The sequence below is a fragment of the Chelon labrosus genome (genome assembly GCF_963514085.1).
Source record: "Chelon labrosus genome assembly, chromosome: 15".
Taxonomy (NCBI): domain Eukaryota; kingdom Metazoa; phylum Chordata; class Actinopteri; order Mugiliformes; family Mugilidae; genus Chelon; species Chelon labrosus.
The window spans coordinates 7,582,636-7,603,603 of NC_140348.1; positions in this window are offsets into that span (position 1 = coordinate 7,582,636).

Consider the following 20,968-nt stretch of genomic DNA (forward strand, 5'->3'; position numbering starts at 1 on the left):
AAACATTACTTTTCCAAAAATATTTACAGCTGTAGAAGATGAAGATGAAACATGACCGTATATGATGTCGAGCAGCTGAGCATAAGAGAAATAAAAGACCGATATATACAGTATATATAGAGAGAGATTGTTTCTTTAAAGAGGAAGGTGGAAAACAAAAGATGTCATAAAATTCTAATAAAGAGGAGTAATCTTTGTATTCACATCTGATCAAAACTAAAAGTGATCCTGTCTCTGATCCACGAAGATGAAAAGATGCCATTAACCTGCCAAACCCCAAAGAAACAAAGACCTTATAGTGGTGTAGTTTTGCACCTAATAAAGCACTCTAGTGTATTTTAGCCTTCATCTGCCATGCACTAAATTAATATATGAAAATGTTTGATATCGTCATCTGAGCTCCTACCCAGATATGAATTATTCACCTCAGCACGGCTACTCCATTATGTACTGTGCCTGCCACTTAGGCTGATGCTCCTCCCCAGCTCCGTGAATACAGAGACATCAGGCCTCTCACTCTAACACACACACACACACAGGTGCACCATTAAATACAATCCATGTGCACGGACACAGACATGCACTACTGCGTGCACACAATAAACCGCATGTTTATACAGCTCGTAAATACAAATATGGAATATAAATACAGCATGCACATGCAGCCAAAGATGTGCATGCATGCCAAGTGATTCAGGGGTTCAATAATAACCTTACCAAGTGTGTAGAGACATCTCCCTCTCTCTCCATCTCTCTCTCTTGCACACACACACGAACGGAAAGCAAACAGTGCCCTCTTTCAGAGCCACGCTGAGATCATCTCCACTCCTGACAGTGTACACACGGTAACCTATCATTCCACAAACCAAGAGTGTCATTATCGACTTCCCTCTAGTGTAAAACACCACTCCTTTATCTGGGCTTTGTTGCTATCAGCTGTTTGTTGTGCACACAAACCACAGGCTGTACAGGGAGAGAGGCGAGGAAGCGACCTCTGGCAGCCCAGAATGATGATGACAGCTTTACGGCCCATGATTGGAATACAACTATCAATTATGGCACACTGCACATACAAAGTATCAAACACTCTTCTGATCAAACTGCCAAGTAGCCACACTGGCAAAAAAACAGGACTAGGTTGTGAGTGATCTCACTCTCTATGAACACTAAAGTCACATGGAAAAGCATGAGCACAGCTGAGAGTGCACTGTACTGTCTTTATTGCCAGGGAAAGAACAGTGCATTTATAGAGCAACACAAACAGCAACATTTATGTAAAATACAAAATGAAAATTTAAAATCTAACAAACCATAAATTGAAGATTATTGACACAAATTAATCATTTAATTTTTTACAAAACAATTGCTGGATTTTAAGTTTATGTTTAAAACTATCTGGTTTTAACAAATACCTTTGTCTCTCAGTGCTACAGAAAAAAGTTTAATTTGAGTTTATTTTGGATAAACTTGATGGATTTTTAGAACTTATCTGCTCCTGTGAATATTATTACAAAAAGAATCTTTCAGAAAAATGTTTCTGAAGTTTCCCTCCATTTTCAAAGAGGACAAAAAACTTTTGAGAATAGCCCTTAAGTCAGTGATTAACTTCCCTCCCGTCTGCTGCAAGCCCAGCATGCTTCTAGTTCCAATAGCACCAGCGGTGTGATACATTACACGATGTTCTCATTATGACCACCTAGGGTTTTCCGACAGCTTGTTCGGTCCGCGGTGAGTCTGCTCTCCTGTAGCGCTCGAAGGGTTGGGCACTGCTGCTAGCTAGTGCCAGGTGTGAGGAGAAACCAGAACTCCCTTACCCCCGTTCTTGTAGCACCGCGTGGATCTCAGAGCCAGAATCACTTTGTTTTCATCAGGTACAAATGAACAAAATGGACTTGTTTACTTGCACCTGTTTAGCTTATAACAACAAACCCTTTTCTCTCTCCCTACTGCAATATTTAAACTGCTTGAAATTCTTTCATACCTTGCCATTAAAGAAAAAAAGGAAATTGTGACTCTCCAAAGGGAGCTGTGGTTTTGATGATTGCATTTTTTTTTTTTTTGGTTACTTGTAATGCAGTGCTGATAACAGAAGAAGTGAAGCAGATTTTTCTCCTAGGTCATTTTGTACAACTGCAGGAAGCCAAAATACAAACGAGAATGTCTGAAAGAAGAAAATCTAGTGGTTAGAGAAGTAGCTGTGGGACCTCGGGGGTCAGTGGTTCGATCTTCTCATTTTATGGCTGAGGTGCTTTGAGCAAGCACCTATAACCCCCCCAAACAACTCCCTGGGTGCCTTGTGTGACTGCCCACTGCTCCAAGTGTGGATTAAATGCCGAGAACTAACTTGTTGCATGTGCGTCCATACTATAAACGTGGCATATAAAGTGGATCTAACTGGATTAAGACTGGATTAATCAGTTTATTTCTCTGATCAGACAATTGGCAAAACTAAATTATTTAAAGAAATCTAATTTTTGTTATTTACAGTTCAAGCACTCTGTTGCATTATCTATGTTTGTGTGTGCATCTAATATACTTTGCCATTAAAGCAGTTATGATTGTATTGGGGAAAGAAGAGGGGAAGCCTTGAGAGGATGCTGTAGCCTTCGGGCCAGAGGGGAGCTGTAGCCTCAATCCGCAGCGTCACCCCATGAAACATGCATGCAATCAACAGGGTCATAGCTCCACCGGCAGCTTCCAGCCAAACTCATCCATCACGGGGAAACTGGATCTGCGGGGGCCTCCATTCTGGCTTCAGCGCTGACCAACCCACCCGCACAGAACGGTCCATCAGCAGCACGCTAACACTAACAAGACTATGGAGCAATACGATACACGATAAGCTTTCTTCTAACAGCTCTTGGACCGATTCCAATCCATTTTCATTGTTTTCACTCTTTTTCTGGTTTCATACTTAAAGGCATTACCTCAGCCCCGATGAGGTGATGACTGAAACGTCAGTGGCTGTAACATTAACGTGACATGGCGTAAAAATTTCTAAATGAAAACCAAGGATTGGCGCTCAGCGGGCTGTAATGTTTCAACATGAAACCCGGCTCCCATTAATGTGGTCTGTGTTTTGAAACGAAGAGAGCGGTTCGTTTGATGTCCAGTACTTTCCTTCGTTCACTTTAAATGGGTGGAAATCAATTTCGGGCAGTGAGGTAGACAAGTTGGTTTGGTCTTTGGATGTTTGTCAGGGCACCGATACCCTACATGCTCACAGCAAATAGTGCGGTTTGTCATCTTTTCCTACATTTAACTAAATACTTAAATGTGTTAAATGTCTATATGTGCATGCCTTTGTCGCTCCATACAAAAATACTGCACTCGTCCGTTTAATTGCCGTCTCTTCTCTGATGTGATGTTCATATCAATCTCCGCCTTTCCTCTCTGTCACCCCCAACTGCGACAGCTTTATTTGCTTTGTCGACAGATAATAAATTCGTGCCATCTATGCTTAATGTTTATTCTTTGTGCGAGAACACCGTGCGACAAACCAATAAAAAAACTAGATTTACTGCTCGCTGAAAGCCACACGGAGGATTATCACAAAATTCCAGCACTGCTTCCGCTCGCCTGTCCGTATGCTATAGAGGCGCACGTGCTTCCTCCGAGAAGGTAATACATTTCAATATGCCTGTTAATCCTCTTTTCCCCGGCATGGGAAATGGCCATCCCCTTAAATCAGCCACAACGCCGGACTCGGTGCGGCAGGAAGAAGAGCTGCTGTATCCAGTGCCCCGGCTGACCCTCTTTAAATAGGATGTCTGGATGTGTTATGGGGGCTATTGTTTCCTATAAACATCTAGCACCGGGGCAATAACAATCGCATCAGGCCAAATGAAGTTATCTGAGAATGGAATTAAACTCAGTGTGACCCCGCTGTCTGCTCGGCTCACAGGCCCTCCATTAATAATGCCTAATCTAATCAAGGAGCTAAGATGGATGGATGGGAGGCCTGTGTGTGTGTGTGTGTGTGCATGAGAGTGTGTGAAGGGGGTTTGATGTCTGGGCATATGCATGTGTCTGTACTTACATGCATGTTTGTGTTTCTGAGTGAGTTTCTTCCATATGTACGCGCTGGGTGATATTTATATGCGCACACACACATGCACACACTGGACGTGCTTGCATATTTGTGTGTGCTACTAAGGATCAGGGTCAATGCCAGGCTCTGTGCCAGACCTGTGTTCTTCTATTCAGGCCCCAGCCAGATCCATGCCTGCTGCACTGGACTAATGAACACAAACAGAAGACAGAGGAGAATAAAGGGGGAGAATATGAATATGTGTGTGTGTGTGTGTGTGTGTGTGTGCTGTTGCAGACGGGGAGAAAGGGAACAAAAAATGAAGACAGAGGAAATGGAGGCAGATAAGGAGGGGCGGAGGAGGGAGAACAGACAAAGGTTGCGTGGAAGACGGGGAGAGTCCGGGAGAAAGAGGACCACCACATGGTTTCATCCTCTGTTATCTCACTCTTGGCAAAGACATGCCCTTGTAACTGATAGACAAATAACCCTAGTGTGACTGATAAAGCCCGGTTACAGATGGAGAGAGAGGGAGGAAATGAAGAAGGAGAGAGAGAGAGAAGGGGTGCACAAAAAGACAGACAGAGGAAAGAAGAGATGAAGGGCGGAGATGAGGACGGGCAGAGGGAGGAGAGTTCATGAGAGTGTGGAAGGCAGTAAAGAACATGGGTGGGACTGGGTGATGAAGACAGAAGGAGGGAGAGACATTATTCATTCAGTGTGAGAAGTACTGAAAGAAACAAGACAGTAATTGTTGTCTCTTATAAATAAAAGGGATGCAAACTATAAGTAAATGCAATATGCTAATATACAATAACAAACATAATACATGATTGAATGTTAGTATATACCAAAAGTATGGGGACTGTTCCATGTTGCAAATATGATACCAGAATTTGAAATGGACAAACATGTTCTGAAGCTGGAAACTAAGTTTTAAATGACTGCTAGAGCCACGGCTCAGGGACGGCCACACAGCACATCCATTGTGCGCTATGTACTGGACTGGAATGTCAGACCCACCTTACACAGTAAATACAACATGTAATTGGACTGTATTTCAAAGGAGAGTCACCAATAGGTCCCCGCTTCATCGTTTGTGCCAGAGTTTCAAGAAAGAGCTGCGAGAGGACACTGCCACAAATCATGTGAGCTGCAAGCTCACAAATGTGTGGGCATATATCTGAAAATTGGTTGTTGTGAGGTTACCATGGAAATAACAATATAATAATGCATTCATCGGAGTTTCAAAATAAAACCCCATCACTTAGTTTTTTTTTTCTAAATTTAAAGTTTTCAGACAACCGTTTACAAGGTTACCCTTCTTCAGTCCTTTAAAAACACCATGCAAGCCTTCAATAGTTAATTTCAGTATTGCATTTTTTTTTATTGTGAAATTTTTTAATTTTCAGTTTCAAATTGGTACAGTGGTACAAATACCATCAGACTAATGGTTTTGACTACTTTTTTCTAAATAAGTAAATCTTTTAGTAGAACTTACAATATGTAAATGTAAACTAATAAATAATTTGTTGCACAGAATAACTCTGAGACACCATTAAGACTATGTTGCTGTGAAAGTAAGAAGATGCCGTATTGTCCCAAGAGAACTGTGAATGCCTAAAAGTCCTATCCAAGACCTCCATCGAGTCCAAAAAACATGGAACTATTAAAAAAAACATAACACACATAATAACCCTGAGAATAAAAATGTGCTTTCATTGTTAAGGGAAGAACAATAGCTGACCAGCTTGTTTTCAACAATTTGACATGATATTTCCATTCAAACATCTGGCTATCAAATATCGCCATGTGTAAAGAGGAGGACTGGGACTGGTGGTTTTCAAAGATGAAAAAAAAAATGACGACATCAGTGTGAGAAAGTAAATGCAGAAAAAGAAAGATTTAGGGGCATTGTAAGGAAAACATAAACAGGAAGTTTGGGGAAGAACAGGGAAAATGCATTAAAGACAGACAGTAAAACATAGAGAAAAGAGAAAGGTTCAAAAGCTATTGGGAAATTGTTGCTGCAGTAATAATCTGCTTCACGCTCGACTGATGGGGAGAACAATAACGTTTCTTCCCGACATCTGAGACCAAGACATGAACATTTCTAAATAAGACCCAGACCTGGTTCAAATAGTATTTGCAGACACTATTGATGGTTTGTTTTAACTGACTGAGAGAGCCAGATGGTGGGGTTTGCCACATGAGACAGCGAAATAGTGACAGAAAATTTAGACGTTAAAATCCTATCTGAAGCTTTGCATAAAGAAGTCATAAATCCTCGCTACTATTTTCAAAGACATTCTTTTATCACTGAAATGTGCATTGTTTACATCAGTGTTGGAGCACAGGTCAATGAATACTGTGAAACATTTCATTTGAGAGACACGGGCAGATTTTGAGGTGAATGACTCACAATAAGTCATCCGAGTTTGTTACCAAGAACTGACTAACAAGATGCATGACGTCAACTATAGGGTTCCTAAAGAAGGTATTGAAGCTCAGCGCTTCAATACGGTGGTTTGGGCCGTTGCAGTCTTGGCAGTGTCTGACTCCAGGCTAAGTCAGGCGCTCGCTGCAAAAGCAGCTGAGGCGGGTGACTCCTAGGCAGACAGCTAACAACCTGAGACGGCACTCTCAAAGTGGCCGCTTTGCGTGACAGATGCATAAGTAAAGAGGCATAACTTTGTGCATGACATTCGCTCTTAACACATTTTAAACAAGTGAGTACCCTCTGAAGGGATGTTACGAATGGATACGTTTAAGCATTTCGCCGTGGAGGTCTACAGGGATTGATTCGCTTTTGGAGACAGCCTCAAGTGGCCATTTGAGGAACTGCACTTCCACTGTGGCTTAATATTTCAGCCCTGGTAGTTGTTGTTTTGTTGTAACCCCTCCACTTAACATGTCCCAGCTTGTTTCTGCAGTTGCATTCTGCAATGCTTGTATGAACTGCACTTTTACATTGCTGCACCGATCAGCCACAACATTAAAACCACTGACAGACAGGAGAAGTGAATAACATTGACCATCTTGTGACATCAGTGTTCTGCTGGATAATTTTTTGACCTGGCACTTGGGTGGATTTTGCTTAGACATGTACCACATGTACCACATGTACCACCCACCTAGACCAGACTGGGCACCCCTACCCCATAGCAATAACACTCCAAGCAGGATGCAGCCTGACACAGGCACACACACAAAAATGGTTTAGGAACAACTAAAACAACATGAAAAACAGCACAAGGTGTTGACCTGGCCTCCAAATTCACTAGATCCCAAACTGATCAAGTATCTGTGGGATGATCCACAGAGGCCCCTCCCCTCAACCCATAGGACCCAAAGGCCCCCACTAACAACATTGTGTTGCCACCACAGGACACCCTCAGCGGTCCGCTTTTTCCCCATGACCCAATTTTGTTTTCAAATGTGTAAGATGCTCAGTGTAAACGGTAAACAGCAGTATTAAAAAGAAATAGAATCTAAATCTAAGTCAGAATAGAACTGAATTGAATTGAATGTATTATATATATGAGCATAAATCTGAATAAAAATATAGATATGACTGTGGAATAGAAAGTATGGCTATGGAATATACACTTATATGCACAGTATTTTGGAAATTGTTATCCAGTCTGTAACACCGAAAGCCAAATGTGCTGCTATTTAAAGTTTACGTAAAACGAATACAATATGTGTACACCAGAAAGCAAGGCAACATGTACACATGATTATGTATCGCACATCATGAGTATTTGATCATGAAGCATGCACACGGAGCATGGTGTAATCTTTCTTTTGGCAGGGGAAACAAAATCATGTGTCGTGTGTATATGGTAAAATAAAAAGTGTAAATATAATCCACATACAGTACATCAGATCCAGACGGAATCTGGAGTCATGTTCATTCCAGGTGGCAAGGCAGCCTCCGTGCCTTTAGCCATGTTCTCAGACTCGCCCTCCATCACGCTGCTTTCCCTCTCACTCCCTGTCTTTATCAGCTCCTCGGCCCGTATATATTTACGACGCCTTATCTTTATATCGCCGCTCTTCTTTTTTTATTACATGTTGTTTCAACTGTGAACTGTGTTGGGAGTCTTGGTCATTTCTCTTTTTCATGGGAACATAGTTTCTATCGACTGACCAAGCTTCACGGGCTGTAGGCCAGCAGATTATTGTGTGTGTTCATTACACACACACGCACACACACCACTTTGAAATAATACACTTAAAGGATGATATTATTCATGTTGTAGCAATGCTGCCGTGTTTCTCTGTCACAAAATAATAAAGTGGTTTTCCATTCTAAAAAGATTATAAAACAGGAGTTGAATAAACCACATATATATTTTATATTTATGTAGTTTTTGGAATTGCAAACTTGCAAAAGCTGGAAAACATGACTTTCTTTTTGGACATTAACTGAATGAATGACTCCATAAAATAGTGCTATATAGTGTCTAGAATGGCAGCTGTGCATTGAAACCCAGACACTTCCTCCCCTTCTGATAAGATACACTAACCTTTAAAGGGTTACCATTGTGCTAATCTGTAGGCTTATCCACTAACTGTATTATTTTAACTTTGAATTAGCTACTCATGTAGTTTGTTGGGTATGTTCCTTTATTTACTTTGTTCCTTGCAGATTTTATTATAACTGACAACGGAGGATCCAGCATCAGAAAATGAAATGAGCCAGGATAAGGAAGTGCATGCTGCACTACTTATACAATATAGAAGATGGTCTGTGTTGCTGAAAAAGGCATTCCAGTGAGGCTAACTACTGGGGGCATGTATTGGTCATGACATAAAGAATCAGATAAGCTCGCCAACCAGCTTACCTTGCTGTTGCTCATTCTGCACTAAGTCTCTCCCTCCTCTCTCTTCCTTCCCCTTTCTGACATAAACAACTCTAATTTACGACCAATAATATCCTGATTCAATCACCTGATTGATTTTGGACTTGTATCCCACTAATAAATCTCAGCTCTTCTCCTCTTATTGAGTCCTCTGTCGGATCTCTGCACTCCCCCCACCCAAACACACACAATCATGCCCACACACACACACACACATATATATATATATATAGTCTAATGGTATTAGAAAATCAAAGTCTCTCATTTTGTCTCAGTATATCCGCAGGGCCTGGTAATAGATCTGGCTGTACTTATATCCGGAGAAGGGAGGAGGAGGAGGAGGAGGAGGAGGAGGAGCAGAAAGAGGAGGATAAACGGAGGAGGACTACGAGCAGGGAGAAAAGTAGAATTAAGCGGAAGAAGATGAAGAGGATATAAAGAAGAGTAAAATGGAGAGCACAAGAGAAGCAGATACAGAAGGTTAATCAGGATGCGTGAGGTTCAGTGCGTGTGGAGTGAGGCCGAATTAACTGAACGAGGACATCTTTATCTGGTCGGCAGCAGGGCGACAGGAATAGTAAACCGCAGCAGGCGCTGGTCATAAAATGCTGGGCTCTAAGATGTGCTTTAATCTGCTGACTCTGAGTGCAAACCACTGCAGACGGAAACACCTAAATACCTCAAGCCAGGAAAGATAAACGGATAAAGGAATGTAAATCTTAAAACAAGAGTGAAGAGGGTCTTCCTTCTGCAGAATCAGCAATAATCATGATCATTTTCTATTCCCACTGTGAAATGTACTCGTAACACAGAAAAGGCTGTGTGTTTAATTTCTGAAAAGCATAAAGGCCCAACATGGACTCTGATTTACAATAACTACCGTCCTACCATTTTCATCAAAACTCAAATCACAAAACTAACGCAAAGAGGCTGGAAAACACACTTATGGGTCAGGAAAGCAAAGCAAGCAAAACACAATGTAACATAAAGGAAAGTAGAGCTGGTTCAGACTACTAAATATTTTTGTCTGAGAGGATTGTCATTGTGTCAGATCAGGTCACTTAAGAGTCATAAATTCTTGCTGTGACATATGACAAATTACACAATGATGCAGGACAACCATAGCTTGCCATCTGTCAACACGTGACTTTGGAAATTGCCAAATAATTCTAGTTACCTAAAAAAGAAAAAAAAGAAAAAAGATAGAAAAACAACAATGACCCGTCTGTTGGTCGCACAAAGAACACAGTATGGCTTTTTCATCTTTAAGCTTAGCCTTAGCTTTTACTTCACTGTGTTTTCCTTCTGATCCAAATAACAGACATGTTTTAGTTTAAACAATAATGCCTCTGTGCACTCATATTGGACCCATGAAAGATTTGAGCTGCCTATATACAGTAATTCACAGACTTTAATTTCCTGTACATGAGCACCAAGTGTACCATGTATACATATGTTCCTCCCAAGACGCACTTACTGTGGAGAAAACCCCATATGTGTGGCATGAAATTGTTTTTACAAACATCCAAACATTTGTAGAGATGCTACCTAAGGTGGAAATCTGTAACATTTCAGTCAGGTTTGAACCTGAAGTGTTTATTGCTGGAAAAAGAACAATAAGAAATAAAAATAGTCTTTATGGTGACTGCAGAACACAAGTTTTGTTTCAGCTCTGTAAGATGTCCAGTATAAAACAGTATAAAAAATATGTAATCTAAATCTGAATATGTCAGAGGAACTGAATATAAATATGAATACAAAATATGAATGTAAAAATAAATCTAAATCTGACTGTGGAATAGAGAACATGACTATGAAATATACAGATATGATGTACGGTGTCCAGTACAGGTTGTTTACATAGCAGCAGCATGGTTACAATGTAAACTGTTGACATGGTTGTGTGTCAGGCAGTGAGTTTCTTGGACTGATTTAAATCAGCCACAGCTCTGGGGAAGAAACTGTTCTTCAGTCTGGTTGTGAGGGTGCAGAGGACTTTATAATGTCTGCCTGATGGCAGCTGTTCTAATAGGTGATAGCACGGATGTGTAGGGTCCTGGCAGATGCTGGTCACTTTCCTGAGGCACCTGGTGGTGTAGCTCTCCTCCAGGACAGGAAGTTGAGTCCCAATACCCTCTGTACACTGGACACACTGCACTGAAGTGTCTGTCTGTCCGCTGCAGAGCAGCTGCGATACCACATTGAGATGCAGTATGTTAAGATGCCGTCTGGAGCAGCGGTAGAAGGTTACGAGCATCTCTGGGTAGTCTGGCCTTATTTAGTGTCTTCAGGAAAAACTACTGCTGCTGTGCCTCTTTTACCTGTCCAGTGGTGTGTGTTGTCCATGTGAGGTCCCTGGAGATGTGTGCTCCCAGGAACCTGTCGATAGACACCCTTACCACTCTCTCACCACTGATGAAGACTGGAGAAAAGTCCTCGACTTGGGATCTCTTGAAGAGAGGTTGTTCTCCGAGCACCAGTCTACCAGCTTCCGTATCTCTGTCCTGACTTGTCACTGTAGGTGATCAGCCCAACCACAGTCGTGTCATCTGCAAATTTCACTATGGTGTTGGCGTCAAATGCAGGGACACAGTTGTGGGTGAACAGGGAGTACAGGATGGGACAGGGCACACACCCCTGTGGTGTGCCTGTGCTCTGGTGTATTGTGGAGGTGGTGTGGGGGCCCAGTCCAGCCTGAGGAAGTCCTGGATCCAGCTGCAGAGCTGTGGGTTTGACACAAATAAGATCGCCACACATGTGCTCTGCCTCTCCAGGTGAGTCAGAGCAAGAGCAAGTGATAAGAGTGATGGAGATGGCATCCTCTGTGGATCTTTTTGCTCTGCAGGCAAAACGGTGTGGGTCTAGTGTGGCTGGGATGGATTAATTTATGTGTGAGAGGATCAGTCTCTCAAAACACTTCATCACAGCAAACACAGTTTAAAACTACAGATCTCGTGTCAACAAAACATGTTGCTCAGGCTTATTTCAGGCAATAATTGACTTTTTCCACCATATTGTGAGCAACGTGTGATGGGACCTTACGCGGCACATGGCACAGAGGCTTTAAACAGCATGAAACAGTGAAAGGAGTTGGCTACTTCGCTCAGAAGATCATCCTCACTGTGGTTGATCCTTCGTGTTGCATTACTCCCTGCAATAATTCAAACTGATTTGCTGCCATAAAAGCGATTAGTGCAAAGCTCATTGACAAAAACCCATTCCATTTACTCCATAATTAAAGTCAGCTTGTGTTTTGCCAGTTCAATCCTTTCAGTGTGAAGGTGCCGCAATAGGAATTACTCCGTTAGCATCAGCAGTGCATCTCTGAGCAGATCAACTATCGTCTAATGATTTAGCACTCTGCATTTCATATGCAGATATCTGTTATTGTACATGAATATTGCAGTGCCCTTATTAGTGGACAATAGGCCACTGTGTTACCACATTCAGTGATAGACAGTGACTCATTCATGCATTTATTTAATAGAAATCAATATCAACTATTTAACCAGGCTTGAATATAAAACATTACAGTGCCAGGAATAATCTATCTTGTCAGGTTATATGCCATAGTTCATCCTTAACAGCTTTACACTTTATATAATGGCACGGTCATATTTTAGGATAATAAAAGTTTTAACAATCCTTTAAAGACTGCAGGCTGACAAACATGTACCACAGTTGGACATTAATCTCAAGATGTGTCTTCGTGTGTGTGTGTGTGTGTGTGTGTGTGCACATACAGCCACACACATGCAAACTCTGTGAAATCTCATCTGAGTCCACGTCCATGTATTTGTTAGCCACTCGTCGCACCTTGTGGCCTCTCCCCCATTAATATAATTAAATTCTATTACTAACTTTCCCTTTGAAACTAATTAATTAAGATGCTATTATTTAGCCATTGAGAGGTTAATGACTGCCATTAGTAACAAAGGCTACATCCACCATCATCAGCCAAACCTGGTTATTTGGTCCATTCTGGTTATTTACTGAGCCTGAGATTGATGGCTCCCCATACTGCTTGTGACGCTAATTAGCTTTTAAAACATAACACACTCCATCACTGCTCAGGACCAGTACACCAAGTAGAGAACAATCCCATCATCCTTTGCTCCTGTCTGAACATAGAGGACACTGAAGGAAATGTGATTTACAGAGGACATTCTGTATTTTATTGTGTATATTTTTTAACTTCCCATTCAGTCCTTCAAGATTATACTATACTTCACACAAGATTACTATTTAGTCCCATTACAATATTATGATTGTTAAATATGTCGAGATTTCGGTTCTTTAGATGGTTCGTAAGTGCGTTTGTGGATTTGTTGCTTTAAATGAGTACAAATTAAAGATCTATTAAAAATCTAAATTAAAAATCTATTCTATTTTTGGTGTGTATAAATGGTTCAGTAGACATTCAAGTTGAAACAATGATGCTAAAAACACAAAATAATCAAAGTTAAATTCACTTCACAGCACAATGACCGAAGACATTTTTAAATGAATGACATAATCTAATTTGTAATTGGAAATTAAAGTCCTGGGCTCCGTGTCACGCCACATTTCTGCTACTTCCACACAGTGAATGTTGTTCATGCTGAGGTCTTACCCAAAGAAAGCAAAGCAACTAATCCACAGTGGCGACAACAATAAGCTCTGCTCTCTCTACAAACACCCATTACATATTTAAGAGAGACGATAACATTTTCTTTCCCCTTCCCATCACACTTCAGAGTTAAATTAATTACTAGGCGTCATGATGTCATCGAGAGGACAGTCAGGACCTTGCGGGTGTCACACACGGCCCCATTGGGTTGTCTGATTGGACGACCCTGGAGCCGCGGCCAATGGGAGCTCTGGTTGAAAACGCAGAGGGGGTCGGATGAGTAATGGCCTCACTACTAAAGGGCATTCAAATGACATTGTGGGGATAATAGAACTTATTGTGAAGCGTTTACACTGCAGGCGATTTACGGCCACTCCATAAATGTTTATTAGCTTTTCCTCTATTTATAACTTCTGAAATTCATGATGGGCCTGACTACGCCCTTGTGTCGCTGCACTTTTATGAACACACCCTGACGATCGCCAGTGGTGGATATTTGTGGCCGCACAAGTGAGTCTTTATGGTTTTCTGTATCTATAGTTGCGTGCACCTGCAATATTTGAAGATATTTTTACAAGACTCGTATATTAATATATCATTTTACACCAGAAACACACAGACACACACCAGTAACCTCTCTCTTTCTCTCTATGAAGACATACAGTATCTACATCATAAGAGTAAAACAAACAAAGCATTATAAAGATTTTAAAAGTATATAGAAGTGAGATAAAAGGGAAACCGGTTTAAATGGTTATTTTGAAAAGATGAATTTTGAATCTGAATTGGAAGCATGTCAGGCAGTCTGTGTTTCGGATGTAGCTGGGCGACTGAATGCTCTAAACCCACGGTGGACAGTCGGGCAGGTGATGCAATAATTTGAGTTACAGAGGAGAGTACGTGAGGGTGTGAATAATTGGAGAAGATCAGACCAATATGATGGAGCTGGGTTGTGAAGGGCCTTGAAGGTAAGTAGCAGGATCTTGTACTCATACGGAATTTTATTGGAAGCCATTGAAGCTGCTGTAGAACTGGGTGAAGCAATTCATGGTCCATAGATCAAGTTCTGGTGATGATACGAGCTGCAGCGTTTTGGACCAGTTGAAGTTTATGAAGACATTTGGAGGGTACGCCAAAAAGAACAGAGGTACAGTTGTTGATTTGTGAGGTGACAAGGGTGTGGACAAGAATGGCGATGGTACTCTGCTATGATGATTGATGTTTAGGGAGGTGGAAGTAAGCAGGCCGAATGACGTTGTTGATGTGGGCTTCTGGTAATGAAGTGAAGGATGACACCCAGTGATAAAGTAAAGGATGACACCCAGACTCTTAACCCGAGGGGAGGGAGGTACAATGGAGTCATCGGTGTTTAGTGAGAAACTGACAACTTTGACTGGAGTGGACTTAGAGTTAACAAGGAGGACATCATTTTAAACTGCAAACTTTATGTAATATAGCAATAGTGAGTGGTACAACACTTTAAAGCTACAGTGCAGAACTTTGATCTCCCCCTTCAGGCAGAAAGAGAAATTACACAAACACAGCTGACCCTGCTCTCCAAGTACACCACACTAATGCTAACCATAGTCCTTCATCTGAACACAGTTTCTATTCTATCGGGATCATCACAAATTTTTCTTAGATGCTTTCTAGGTTTTATTTCATTCCTCCCGATAGCCAGAGGTGGCGAATTTATAGAAACTTAGTCACATTAACACAGCTGGTTTCTCCATCATAGATTCCTCCATGTTCCCAATTGTTATGGGCTACTCCGCCTCTGCTGCTATTGTTTCTCTCCTCTTCAGCTGTCAAAGCTATCCCTGCTGGTTGAAATTCATTGCAGAAATGTCACCACAGACACAAGATTTAAAACTGATTAGCTGAATCAATATACTCACTTGTCAAGCATCAAAGTAAAGCTGCAAACTGCATGAACTTGACTGTAGTTTCAGGCCAGAGCGAATAGCATGAGTAGTCCTGGACTTCTACAACTTCTTAAGTCTCAAAAATGCAGCCACCCAAAACAAGAAACATCTTTTCTTGTCGCTATTACTTCAATATGTTGCAAGGTGAAATTTTAAGAAGCCTCAGTTTTAGAGCTTATGACAAAAGTGGGTAAAACGTTTTTGCATCCGATGCCCTCAGTCCCTGCTCCAATCTACTTGTCATGCAAAAGGTATTTCTACAAATTGAGGTAGCCGTGTGATTTTCCCTGGCTGCTTGCCTTCAAATGTTAATCACTGGCTCAGGCTTTTTAAGTGTGGGCCAGCTGTGGTCATGTGTGACAGCAGAGGTGTAACTTTATGAAATAATTATTTCACAGGCCTTCGGAGTATGCTGAGGGCTGAAAATAAACAGCTCTATGGGAGGGGTGGGGAGGCAAGGCAGAATGGAGAGCAGGCCATGCAAATGAAACGCAAACGCTAGCTTCTCTCTCTCTCTCTCTCTCTCTCTCTCTCTCTCGCTCCAGAACAGAGATTTATGGGAGATGTTCATGACATGGCAGCAGCTCCGAAGAAACCCCTCTCTCCCCTCTTCTCTTGCCTATCTCTCTCTGTTTCTCTTCCCCTCCCTTGATCCCATCGCAGCTGCTCTAGCTCTGGCCCACTTGCTGCACCTGCCCAAAAAGGCCCTTCATAAAGGCTCGCACGAACAAATCTTTCTTAAAGGGCCACTGGTACTATTAGTGGATATGATAAAATCAAATAAAAAAAGAGTTCAGAAATTCATTTGACCAATAAATTATGGGAAAATAATGTGGCCTCAGCGTGGTTGTTTGTCCACGATTAAAATTCTCTCGCAAATCTTTGGCTTGCTTTGAACTTTCTTCTGACTTTATCCGGCCAAGGAATGGAGATTCACCAAATTTACAGCATCATCCTTTAACCTCAAGTCACATGATTTTCCTGTGCTGTAACTGCTCCTGGCGCAGTCCGGACAGGGGCTGTCAAACGCTAGTCCCATCGTCTGGGTTTGTTTGATTTATGTGACCAAAAGGCCGGTGAAAATCGTCAATGATTCCTCGTCCCAGACAGGAAATCAAAGTGAGGGAGACAGCATTATCAGTGGAGCAGCCTGACCTGGATTCGTACTTCTCAGAACCTTCTGGAAAACAGCAGACAGCTGCTATCAGAACAGGCCCGGCTGAACTTTGAGATCAAAATTTATAGATGATTTATAGATGTGAAATACATAAATATGCTGCAAAATGATTGTTGGAGCCTTTATATATTTTGCAGTTATCTTTAATTTAAATCACTGTGTTCATGTATTTATGTGCGGTTCCGGGGTTTTACCTAGGGGGAGCACCAGCGTGGAAGTGCATATAGCTAAGCTATAGGTGGGGGGAATGAGGTGTGTTTTTTTGTGGGGAAGCAAACAGTTTTTTGACCATGTCAGCCGGGAGCTTGTCAGAATGGCTGGCCTGTGAGGTATATGGATTTGGGACAGCGATGTAATATTTTCAACATGGTGAGAGTATCTTCTGTGACTGAAAATAAATGGATTTCAAGAATCCAAATATATGGAACGCACTGGACATTGTTTATTGTTTATCTCAGAACACGCCTCTGAACAAGTTCACCCGCACGCCACTTCAGGGGCTTATTTAAGTCTGTTTAGTTTTCTTTAAGTCACTACAATGATTTCAAATGCCTGGTGATAGTCTGCATACTTATAAGGGCCTTAAATGATCCTGTGAGCATTTTTTTTTTGCTAGTTTAATGAGTTCAAAAACTTTAAATCAAACTTTTTAACACATTTAACCCTTAACCTGTGAAAACATTCACTGCAAGCATATATAGTGGCAAACATGTTGGTCCTTTAAGCTATTACTTTTTCCCCTTAATGAGCTGCCCCAGGTGTAACTGATATAATGCAATGTGCAAGATGACTTGAGTCAGTGAAAGAAATTGATGATCATGTCTATGAAGATATTTTGCTGGGACATGTAATGGTAAGTGTGTGGCCCTCCATCGCTGTAAATGCATTAGATAAGAGTTATTACTGCATGTCTTGTGAGTGTGTCACTATTTATGTGTATGTTTGCGTGTCTGTGAGGGCACTCAAGTATGTGTGAAATTGTCAATATGTGCTTGCAAATGTGAATGCGTGCCCATGTATCTTAGTGAAGAATGTGCCTCTAATTCTCGTTAGAGCCCTAATGCAGCCATGAGTTGACAGACTGCCTCAGCCAACCGCCACGCGCATTAAAACTGACTGTGGGAAGATAAACGCACCGCACCCAGATTAAAGTGACAAATAGACTCCGCATGCAAAATGGCAAAGGTAAATTGTGTTGCTAAATGCAAGTAGAGACAGTTTCTGCGACTGCTGCGCCCAGACTACCCGTGATAAACGAGGGATAAGTGCTAAAGCACCCAAGCTGAAGCTACTAAATTTCACACTGCTCTCTGACCACTTATTTCCCTCCAAAAAACATCAGCGGCGTAGCAAGGCATCAGTTGTAAATCAAATAAATGCACTGATGTGCAAAAATGCATCTCCGCTTTTTTTTTTCCTCAGCTGAGTGAGAACACATCTGTTAAGTATTTTAAGATGCACGTCGCACACTGAGACATGAAGGAAGCAACAGTGACAGAAAATAGTTAAACAGCACTTATACAGGGGTGATCTTCAATTATTTTGTCTCCTCTCACTGTACGCGAACACATCACTGACCTGCATGTCAAACTGTAAAATACAACGTCCAAACATGCTTTCCCATCAGATGTCCTATATAAATATATCCATGTCGACACACTTAGTGTATGACTGGCATGTTGTAGCCTCCACGATACATGTTTCAGTAGCCAAGAGCAGATCGTAAACTCAAATCGCATCTGCATGTTTTCCCTCTCACATGTCACACATATAGCTACACTTACTGTGTGACACGCAGTAGCAGCAGTAGTGGCAAAAGGCGCAGTGAAGTCGCAGCAACATCAGCGACTCGCCATCTGTCTCTGCCACATGAAGCAAATTAGCTCTGCTCAGTTTAATGCCCAACTTAAGGGTAAAGGTCCAGATGGAATATGTGTAAGGATATTAAAATACTGTAATAAATGTACTGTGTGATGTGTTTCAAAGGCTGATCCAGTTGTTTTTTCTTAAAACTCATTGGTCGTTCCTGATCTCTGGAAGAATTTCTAAGCTCAGTAAACCTACAACCCTCAATGATTTGCAGCCTATAGAATCAACTTAACTAGAAATTAAAATGCTTTTTGTGTTGTTCATTCACAAATAGTGGAAGGAACCTAAATTAGAACTAATTAGTCCAACGATGATGGTGAAGTTATTTATTAAATTTATGTCACTTAATTCAATTCAATTCTGTTTACATTATGGCCATTTATTTGTCCCTGCTTATCTTCAATTCTGCATCAAGGGACTGATATTGAATTACATTTAAATACTAATATTAAGTGAATATAATGTTGATACTGAAATATTTTACATTTTACTCTAAGAATACAAGAGAGAGAATCTAAGAATACACTACATTTTCACAGCAACACTGCATTTAAGTTGGAGTTTCCCATCAGTTAGAAAGAACAAACACACTATTGCATCAACGACAACAACAACAACAAAAAAAAAACTTCCACAATTCTAAAATGCAAATATAAAGAAATAGGAACTTGGTTAATCTTGAACGTTAACGGTGCCATATTTAAACAATGAAAATGAAGAAGTAACTTACCAAATATATAATAGAGGCATCTGAAGTTCATAAGAGAAATAAATTAAAAGATTTTTTAGCATTTCTACTACTGTTATTATTGCTCGTGGCAGCGGTGCAAATGTGTGTGCAAATCTGAATATACTAATGCAAGAAAAAAAAAAACAGGTGGGTGATCAAAGACAAGGGTGATACACTGCAGAAAATGTTGATTCATTGCGTTATTTGCGTCTTTGACAAATTGCGTTGAAACACAAACTCCACTGCTCTGCCTGTGAGCCGGCACATTACACTTCAGCTGCACCTGTGCCTTACTCATTCACACCCGCGTACGTGCACTCGGAGAGAAAAGGAAAGAAAGACAGTGAAACGTGCACAAACCCGTTTAACACATGACAGCATGACGGAGGCGAGAGGAGCTGTGCTCGTACCTGCAGCTGGAAGGATCGTGGATGATGAATTGCGTGGCAGCTTGGTGCAAGCAACAGTTTCCAAGGAAAACAAAAGCGCCGGATCAGCGCAATTATCAGATACAAGAGATTAACATTAAGAATGTATGCTGACAGTTGAACCAAGTGTCAAGTTAGAGATGCCTGAATCATAAAAAATGTGTCTAAAACACTTGTGTTAAACCAAAGTGGTGAGACTGTCTTACACTGATTTGGTTTTGATTGTTAAACAGGTTATGAAGTGTGACACGACGCAGTTTTTTTTTCCTGTTGTTTTTTTTTTTAAAAAGTTTTTCATTTGATTTGTTTTATTGTTTTAAATGGATCATTGACTACACTGAATGGACTCCGGTATTCCTCAACATCAGCTGGAACAGAGTGACCCGGTCGTTGGGGATTTTTAAGGGGTGCGGTTGAGTAGGAAAATATTAGCGTCTAATATCCATGTAAACACTTGATCTGATCGTTTCTCTCTGCTTGGAATAATTACATTCCGTCGAGGCAAACATCAGGAGACATGACAACACGCAACGCACGACACTGAGCTGCTTAAACGAGCTTGAAAAGATGAACAAAGCCAGAATCGATGAGGACAGCACTGCTGAAAGTGTGGCTCTATACAGCTCATCCTCATTTATTGAATGAACTCAGCGGTGTCCATAAAGTTGGAGACAAAAAAGTCAAAAATGAAAAAAAACATGGACACTGAATACATGAATTAAATTAGAAAACCGTTCTGTTTTCTAATTTAAGCTGATCCGATTGAAATACATTTTTATATGAACATGCTGCATGCAGTCAGGAGACAATAAAGACTATAATAAAGACACACATAATGTATTGAAGCTATTTTTGCCTGAGAACGCACAGACCTGTAAACACACGCATTTATGCACCTTCTTAAATTAGCGACCAACTCTAACGACATGACCAACATCTCCTCTCTCCTTTTCCCTCGTCTTCAGCCTGTGACTCTACGTGCACATGGACGTATGTACGTGCCTCTGTGCACCCTAGCGCATTTGGGTCCGTGCGTGCCGCTCCGTGTTCGAAGATGTTGCGCTCCTCCGTGTTGTGTGTCGGCATGGGAGTGTTTATACGTTTCGACACAGACCTGCCATTTTGGCCCTCGGGGCTGAAACATGAACCAACAGAGCAGAGTTTACATGAGCACACAGCAATCACAGGAGCCAGCTTCCCAAAAGACTCGTCTCTGACCACATCAGTGCGGCCTTCGAAACATAAACACAGTTGATTTATGCGCTGATACAGACACATAAAAAGGTGCATGAACTAGAGTTTACATTTGCCCTTTAGACATTGAACGTTTTA